The 9,366-nt window shown below is 41.2% G+C and overlaps 1 long non-coding RNA gene across 1 annotated transcript in view; it reads right to left on the reverse strand.

Moving 5' to 3' along the window:
* Window positions 1-2,822: 2,822 nt before the first annotated feature.
* LOC115273200 overlaps window positions 2,823-9,366 on the reverse strand; it is a 24,382-nt gene continuing 17,838 nt past the window's right edge. The window contains exons 2-3 of the long non-coding RNA XR_003900737.1: window positions 6,005-6,063; window positions 2,823-2,845 (exon numbers count right to left, since the gene is read on the reverse strand). This is a non-coding gene — a long non-coding RNA (uncharacterized LOC115273200). The remainder of the gene's footprint in view (window positions 2,846-6,004; window positions 6,064-9,366) is intronic.

A 9,366-nucleotide genomic window follows, 5' to 3' on the forward strand; every position in this document is an offset into this window, starting at 1 on the left:
CACCTGATCATACACCCTCTCTTCACAGGCGAGAATCAGATCAAACAGGTCTCTGCAGTTCTGGAAACTTTCTGGCCGGGGCTTGATCCTCTTACTTCTATCCACATATGTAAAATGCCATTCTGCATAGAGAGCACTCTGTCCTTTCTAAGGAGATCGCTGTACATCTGGTCATATGTAGTTTTGAAATTATAAACTTTTGGCTTGTCAGGTACTGGTCCTGGGAGCTTCAAATGAGTTCCTGTTCCAAAGGACCAGGCACTGAATTTCCATTTGCTGAGAATGTGGTGCACTTACATTTTCTGGTTCTGGTTGCTCTAGCACACTACTGCCACATGCAGTGGCAACGATGGCATAGTCGTGGCTACACTGACCACAACACACCCATTCAGGGACTCCCACCCAGCCACAGCACCTCCGTCAAAGCCAATACAAACTTGATTATTAAAAATTAAGATGTTAATTGTAAATTCCAGGGTAACTATCAAGAAAATAACTAAATACAGTAAAAGAAATGACAAAGGAATTAAAATGGCACACGAAAATGGTTCAAAAGATAACTAGTGAACAAAAAAGAAGGCAGTGATGGAGGAATAGAGGAACAAAAAAGCTCTAGAACACAAATAAGAAAACAACAGACCTAAATCCTGCTCTATCAGGATTACACTAAATGTAAATTGCTTAAACACTCTAATCAAAAGGCATAGATGGTGGATATCATAATGGATAAAAAAAAAAGTGATCCTAGTAAACAATGTCTGAAGGAGACTCACTTGAGATCCAAAAACATAAACAGAAAAAAGAAGGATGGACAAAGATACACCATGATGAGAAAGACAGTCTCATGTGTGCAGTCTTTCAACCCCCACTCAGCTACATAAGAATGAGCTGTGGGCTTGGAACCTTCCTTAACGAGAGATAAAGAGACGACACAGCTGATATAAGCCATTCACCTTGTCAGAATATCTTTTATTTAAGTGTTTCTTTTTTCTAATTAAGCACATACTAAATGCCTCTCTTGCACAGCCTCAGCTTTCAGTATTCTGGACTCCACAGTAGTGCGGTTGGACTCCTGTTGTAGCATAAGATGTGTGTGTATAGGCCAACTGTCCTGTATCAGCTGCTGGGGGCACCCACTAGCCTTGGGGGTCCAATGGCATATTATCAGAACTGATCTTGCTTTATCCCTTAAGTGTGTAAAGGCATTGTTCCATGCAGTGCTTGACTCTGTTGTGTCTTCTTGGTAACTATGAAACCAAGATGCAGTGGCAGTATTTAAACTTCTATTCCTGCACACTGGCATAGTGATGATGTTTGCTATCTCCAACATGGTCAGTCTCCCCAGCATTGGCAACTTGTGCCTGGCATTCTGCTTGACATAGTCACCAAAAGATAGCTAGAAAGGCTATATTAATATCAAGTAAAAGAGACTTTAAGACAAAAATCGCTACTTTGAACAAAACACAGGGCTAAATCTTTACGATTTTGGATTAGGCAATGATTTCACAGATATGAAAAAGCATGAGCAACTAAAGAAAAGATAAAATGGACATCAATAAAATTATAATTTTTATGCTTCAAAAACCATTATCAAGAAGGTGAAAAAACAATCCAAAGAATGGGAGAAAATATTTATATATTATGTATCTGACAGAAGTCTATATCCAGTATATATAAAGAACTCTCAGAAAGATAAAAAATAGAGGCACCTGCGTGGTTCAGTCAGTTAAGCATCCAACTTTGGCTCAGATCATGATCTCACAGCTTGTGAGGTCAAGCCCCACATCAGGCTCTGTGCTGACAGCTTGGAACCTGGAGCCTGCTTCGTATTCTGTGTCTCCCCCACCTCCTCACTCGCACTCTGTCTCTCTCTCTCTCTCTCTCTCTCTCTCTCTCAAAAATAAACAAATAAATAATTAATAATAATAAAAAGAATCATAAAAAATAAATGAATTAAGGGATGCCTAGGTGGCTCAGTCAGTTAAGTATCCAACCCTTGATTTTGGCTCAGGTCATGATCTCACACTCAAGCTCCACATGACAGCATGGAGCCTGCTTAGGATTCTCTCTCCTTCTCTCTCTGCCCCTCCCCTGTTCATGCTCTCTCTTGTTCTTAAAATAAATAAATAAATAAATAAATAAATAAATAAATAAATAAATAAAAATTTAAATGTGTCCAAAATTGAACCAAGAAGTTCAGAAGACACGGGGGAAAAAAACTATCAACCATCTAAAAAATCAAATTAGTAATCTACATCCTTAAGGTATGTAGAAAAATCACTAGGTATAATAGACATTCAAAACTTAGGATGTAGGAAGAAATTTCTTTAATGGGATAATTGGTGTGTGCCAGAAACCCACAAAGACTATTCCAGCATTGGCTAATACTACTTGAGTCATCTCTGAAAAATCAGGCACAAGGTAAGGATGCCAGATTTCATGAAGTAAGACTGAAAAAAGCATAAGAAAGAACATGATAAACCTAAAGAAGAATGAATTAAGGACTCATGGAATGAATTAGAATGTCCAGCAACAGATGTATGCAGACACAGTAATACACTGGATAGATGTGGCATTATAATTCATTGAGAAAAACATTAATAAAGAATTGGTGCTTTATGTGTTAAAAGGTAAAACTAGATTCCCTCCTCATATTATCTATAATAACAATTTCCAATTGACTCAAGACCTAAATATTTTTAATAATACTAATACTAATTAAGCAAACAATTTTTTTTAATTTTTAATATATTTTTTAAATTTACTGAGACAAAAACAGAGCATGAGGGGGGAGGGGCAGAGAGAAAGGGAGACACAGGATCTGAAGCAGGCTCCATGCTCTGAGCTGAAAGAAAAAAGAAAATGGAAAAGATCAAAAGACAGGTCTATCAAAAAATATAAAACCCTAATAAGGCCAGAGGTACTGCAGAGGTAAAGTTCAAGGGACAGACTTGGAGAAAATGTTCACAATAAATATAATAGACAAAGAATTACTGCCCAAAATACATAAAGCATTCTTAAAACTATATAAATAGATGATTAAAAATGAAATCATTCACAAAAGCAATGAAAAGCCAATAAATATACAATGTACAAGTTCATCAGTAATCTCAGAAATACAAATTAAAATGATGAATCTTTCTCAAAAGTTAGATTGGCAGTAAGTCTAAAGTCTGACAACACCAGGCACTGGTAAGTAAGTAAGCAGTTAAGTACAGTGCCACAGTCTAGGTGGGGGAAATATTTATGCAGAAACAGTTAAAGGGCATGTTGACCATTCAGCTGTCTCCCCGATATTCTATACCACTGGACCAAACAAGACCATCAGAAAACTGTGTACTCAAACCCTGTTATGAAGTGAACAGAAACGTTCCCTAGACCAAAATTCACAAGGTGAAGCCCTCATGCCCAGTGTGATGATATTTGGCAATGGGACCTTTCGGAGGTAAATGGGTCATTAGTATGGAGCCCTAATGACATTAGTGCCCTTAGAAGAAAGGGTATAAGTAAAAAATGAAACAACAGAAAGAGAAATCAGGAAACTGATCCCATTCACAATTGCATGAAAAACCATAAAACACCTAGGAATAAACCCAACCAAAGATGTAAAGGACCTGTATGATGAAAACTATAGAAAGCTTATAGAAAGAAATTGAAGAAGACACAAAGAAATGGAAAAACATTCCGTGCTCATGGATTGAAAGAATAAACATTGTTAAAATGTCATTACTACCCAAAGCAATCTACATATTCAATGTAATCCCCATCAAAATTGCACCAGCATTCTTCTCAACGCTAGAGCAAATTATCTTAAAATTCATATGGGACCACTAAAAACCTCGAATAACCAAAGTAATATTGAAGAAGAAAACCAAAATGGAAGGCATCACAATCCCAGACTTTGGCCTCTACTACAAAGCTGTCATTGGCACAAAGCTGGTATTGGCACAGAAACAGACACATAGACCAATGGAATAGAATAGAGAGCCCAGAACTGAACCCACAAGTGTGTGGCCTATTAATCTTTGACAAAGGAAGAAAGAGAATCCAATGGAAAAAAGAAAGCCTCTTTAGTAGATGTGCTGGGAGAGCTGGACAGCAACATGCAGAAGAATGAAACTAGACCACTTTCTTACACCATTCACAAAAACAAACTCAAAATGGATAAAAGACCTGAATGTGAGACAAGAAACCATCAAAATCCTAGAGGAGAAGGCAGGGAGTAGCCTCCTTGACCTCAATTGCAGGAATTTCCTAGTTGACACATCCCTAAAGGCAAAGGAATCAAGAACAAATATGAACTATTGGGACCTCATCAAGATAAAAAGCTTCTGCACTGCAAAAGAAACAATAAAAAAAAAAAAAGGCAACCAACAGAATGGGAAAAAATCGTGGCAAATGGCAGTATGGATAAAGGGCTAGAATCTAAAATCTACAAGAAACTGACCAAACTCCATACCCAAAAAACGAACAACCCAATGAAGAAATGGGCAGAAGACTTGAACAGACACTTCTCCAAAGAGGACATCCAGATGGTCACATGAAACGATGCTCAGCACTACTCAGCATTAGGGAAATACAAATCAAAACCACATTGAGATACCACCTCATGCCAGTCAGAGTGGCTAAAATGAACAAATTAAGAGACTATAGATGCTGGGGAGGGTGTGGAGAGACAGACACCCTCCTATACTGTTGGTGGGAATGTAAACTGATAAAGCTGCTCTGGAAAACAGTGCTCAGGTTCCTCAAAAAACTATCCATAGAACTCCCTTATGACCCAGCAATGGCACTGCGAGGGATTTACCCAAGGGATACAGAAGTGCTGATGCATAGGGGCACATGTACCCCAATGTTCATAGCAGCACTGTCAACAATAGCTAAATCATGGAAAGAGCCTAAATGTCCATCAATTGATGAATGGATCAAGAAGATGTGGTATATATATACAATGGAATAATACATGACAATGACAAAGAATGAAATCTGGCCATTTGTAGCAAAATGGATGGACCTAGAGGGAGTCATGCTAAGTGAAATAAGTCAGGCAGAGAAGGACAGATACCTTATGTTGTCACTCATAGGTCTAACAGAAGAAACCTAATAGGAGACCATGGGAAGGGGAAAGGGGGTGAAAAGAGTTGGGGAGAGGGAGTGAGGCAAATCATGAGAGACTTTTGAATGCTGAGCACAAACTGAGGGCTAAAGAGGGAGGGAGGAAGTGGAAGGGGGGTGATGGTCATGGAGAGGGGCACTTGTGGGGAAGAGTGCTGGGTGTCATATGGAAACCAACTTGGTAATAAACTATTAAAAAAATAAAATAAAATAAAATAAAGCGTATCAGAAGGGAGGTGGGTAGGGGTGAAATTGAAGTAGGTGAAGAGGATTAAGGGTACACTTATGATGAGCACTGAGTATCATGTATAGAACTGTTGAATCACCGTATTGTACACCTGGAACTAATATAATAATGTATGTTCACTATACTGAAATTAAATTTTTTTTTAATTTTTAAAAATTAAAAAAAAGAAGAAGAAAGGGTATGAGAGAGCTTGCCCCCTAGTCTCTCTCCACCATGTGAAGATCCAATAAGAGGCCATGGGCAAACTGGATGAGGGTTCTAAGAACCAAATGTGTTGGCTCCTTGATCTTGGACTTCCCAGGCTCCAGAATATGAGAAATAAGTGCTTGATGCTGAAGCTACCAGTCTACGATAATTTCTTACAGCAGTGCCAGTGTTTTCGTGGCCTACAAGACTCGTTTTTCTCATTCTCCATTGCTGTCAGAAAGATCGGAATGGCAAACTTGCCATTCAACTTTGATAACTCTGGGACTTTATAGGACTAGCATATATCCACATGCTGACTTTGCTCAGCTACTGACCCGATTGTCTACAGTTAATCTGATGTTGATTTTCATCTATTTCTATTTTTCTATTTTAATTTCTGTTCCCTTACAAACCTCACAAAATCCATTGCAAAACAAAGCAGAAATGAACACTCACCTGTGATTTGGTCACTTCCTGTTGCTCTTGGAAAACTGAAGAGAATTGTAAAAGTACAACTGGGAAAGAAGGAAAAGAAAATGAGGTCCCGTGCGGCCAGCTGAGCTGTGTAGAGCTACCCGCCTAGCAAGCTTCACACAGCAGCTGCATACCAGCCCTGTGGGCCAGGTGCTTCAACCCTAAGGGCAGGAAGAACACCCACTGTCTACGCGGGGCTCTGACAGGTCACAGCTCAGAATAAGATTTTTTATTAGGTGAATATAAACATTTCCTACTAACGTCCTACTAAAATGAATTTACCTTCCCCTCTACAATGACTAAAATCAATAAGCAAATAACAACAGTTAAGGACTAAACAAAGAACAATACAGAAGACATTGCCTTTATTTCTCTGCTTTCCTAGGGACAGTGTTTGGCCCTTGAGTTAGAAAATCTTCATCAGCATTTCCTGGAAAGGGAGGGGGCATTTTGTTTATTCTAACTTGGTTACAGTTTCTCAAAAGGACCTTTTAATAAAAAAGTTGACGTGACCTCATTGTTCAGTGTAGACAGAAAGGAGTTCCCTGGGCATGCCACTAATATATTATGTGAGTCTAAACAAGTCACTCACTTATCTTCTAGGCCTACTTTTTTTTCACCTCTTAAATACAGGCAAAATTTTAAAATCTTTAAACTCGGGGCACCTGGGTGGCTCAGTCGATTAAGCGTCCAGTTCAGCTCAGGTCATGATACATGGTTTGTGGGTTCGCACCCCACATCAGGCTCTGTGCTGACAGCTCAGAGCTGGAGCCTGTTTCAGATTCTGTGTCTCCTTCTCTCTCTGACCCTCCCCTGCTCATACCATCTCTCTGTCTTTCAAAAAAAAAAAAAAAAACAGAAAAAAATAAAAAATAAAAATAAAAACTTCAAACTCTTTATACATTAGTTGTTTGATGTTTTACTGTCAGAACAGAATGATGCACCTTTCTACATTGTAGAGCAAGTGCAGAGTGAAGGAGCGTGGCTTATGAGGGCGAACAAGGGCAATTTCTCCTGTGGCTGGTGATTCCTTTCCCTGAGCTGTATCCTCACCAACTTACTGTGAGGTACCCTCAGCTGTGCTTCCTACCTTTCTTTCATCCTGCCAGCCTCATTTCAATTCTTAAAGCTGATCAGTGGATCTTAAAGCTGATTTCTGGTTATGGTGACATCACCCAAGCATTGCTCATTCGGTAGGAGGACCAAGAATTACTTCTATCCTGGCAGTTTGAGGATATAGTCTTTCCTGGGCCTCTTTGGTCTCTGTTTTGAGCCTCTGGTGAGAGGTCTCGGATCAAGGGCTGATTTTCCAGGTGGGTTCCTGGGTGATGAGGTTTGGGGGTAATGGGGAGTTCTTGGGGTCCAGAGTGGATGGCCAAGAAAGAATTCTTGAAGACTTCTTTGTTGCAAAAAGGTGATATTATTAAAGCATGGGGACAGGACCTGTGGGCAGAAACAGCTGCCCTGGGACCATGAGGAGGGACTGGTTATATACTTGGGAGTTGGGGAGGTAAAGTCAAGGGGAAGTTTCCAATGAGATTTTCTTTTTTTTTTTATTTATTTTTTTTTTTTAGAGAGACAGTGCGAGCAGGGGAGGGTCAGAGAGAGAGGGAGACACAGAATCTGAAGACAGGTTCCAGGTTCTGAGCTAGCTGTCAGCACAGAGCCCAATGCAGGGCTCGAACCCACAAACCATGAGATCATGACCTGAGCCGAAGTGGGACATTTAACTGACTGAGCTACCCAGGCGCCCCTCCAATGAGATTTTCACTTGCTAAAGAAGACTCCAAGGACGTGGGAGGCCTAGCTATTGTCAAGCTAAGGTTATTTTACCTTCTAGCAAGGCATTAGCATTAACACAGTAGGGAGTTCCTGGAGAAATTTTTTACTCAGTCAGCCTGAAGTATTTGTCAATGGACTGCAGGTGATAAGAAAATTTAATTTTACCTGCCATTTCCTTCTGCCTTTGTTTCCCACATTACTGGGAACTACTCTTTCTCATCTCAAGAGCTGTTTTGCTCCAGGGGTGTCTGGGTGGCTCAGCTGGCTCAGGTCGTGATCTCAAGGTTTGTGGTTTTGAGCCCCACGTGGGGCTCACTGTTGTCAGTGTGGAGCCTGCTTGGGATCCTCTGTCCCCCTCTCTCTGCCCATCCCCTGGCATGCTCACTTTTTCTCTGTCTCTCAAAAAAAAAAAAATTTAAACAACAAAAAAGTACAAGAGCTGTTTTGATCCAAGAGCTGGGACCTGGGCAGCAAAAACAAATTAAAATTGATTGGAACTTGCAAACAGGGCTCCCAATCTGACTCTCATAGCACATACTTTCCCCCAAGAATCAAGAGCTTTTGCTATCAACAAACTCAAATGAAGTTCTCCAAAGACAAAAGCTAGACAGGGCAGACCTGGCCCAGAAATTATGCTACCTGACCCAAGCACTCAGAAGAATAAAAATAATCAAATATCCCAGAAATAGAAGGGCCAAGAAATTATTCAGTCCCCATATACCTCACAATTATTTTCCTGATACTGTAAAGACATTATCAGGGCTCAGTGCTATGAATAACACTGCTGGACTTCAGGCAAGGCAGTTTATTAGAAGGAACATGAGATGCGCAGAAAAATGGATTGAACACTGGATTCCCGCAGCTGCTGGCTGTGTGATCTAGGGTTAATCACTTCATCTCTGAGCCTCGGTTTTACTGTTCTCTTAACATGGGGACAGCTAAGTTTACCTCAAATATGGCCTAGAGAGCTCTTGATGGCAAAAATCTACATATATCTAGCATAGACATTAGCAGCGCAGAACAACAGCATGGATCATGGAAAAACATTTTCATTCTGCAGAAGACAAAACTGAATGTCATTCCCAGCGTTGCTCAATAACTAGAGCCGAGCTCCGTCCGCAGCTGCCCGTGCCCACTGCAGCGGCCACCACAAGGACCCTGCAACCTCCCAGGACATGAGCCCACGCGTCCCCACGCAGAGGCGCCCCCTTCGGCTGAGAAAGGCTCCCTGGCCCAGTCGTCCCTCATCCAGGCCGAGGCTGCCCCCACCCGCCCTAGGTGGGGCTCAAGTGCCAGAGGTCCCGCCGCGGGGTCCCCTCGCAACCCAAGACCCGCAGGCTTCCGAACACTGCAGCCCCTCGTCTGCCTTTGGCCAACCCCAAACTCCCCCGTCCTGTAGCACTGGCCCCTAGGTGATCTGAGAAGCGCCACCTATGAGAAGGTGTACCCTGCGGAAAGAAAGTTTACAGACTTGGAGAGGAAGTGAGCACGCGCAGAGGCAGCCCGGAAGGCCAATGCCAGAGTGAAAACTACATTTCCCCACAAGTCTTTGCTCCCGCAAT

The sequence above is a fragment of the Suricata suricatta genome, chromosome 2, assembly GCF_006229205.1.
Source record: "Suricata suricatta isolate VVHF042 chromosome 2, meerkat_22Aug2017_6uvM2_HiC, whole genome shotgun sequence".
Lineage (NCBI taxonomy): Eukaryota > Metazoa > Chordata > Mammalia > Carnivora > Herpestidae > Suricata > Suricata suricatta.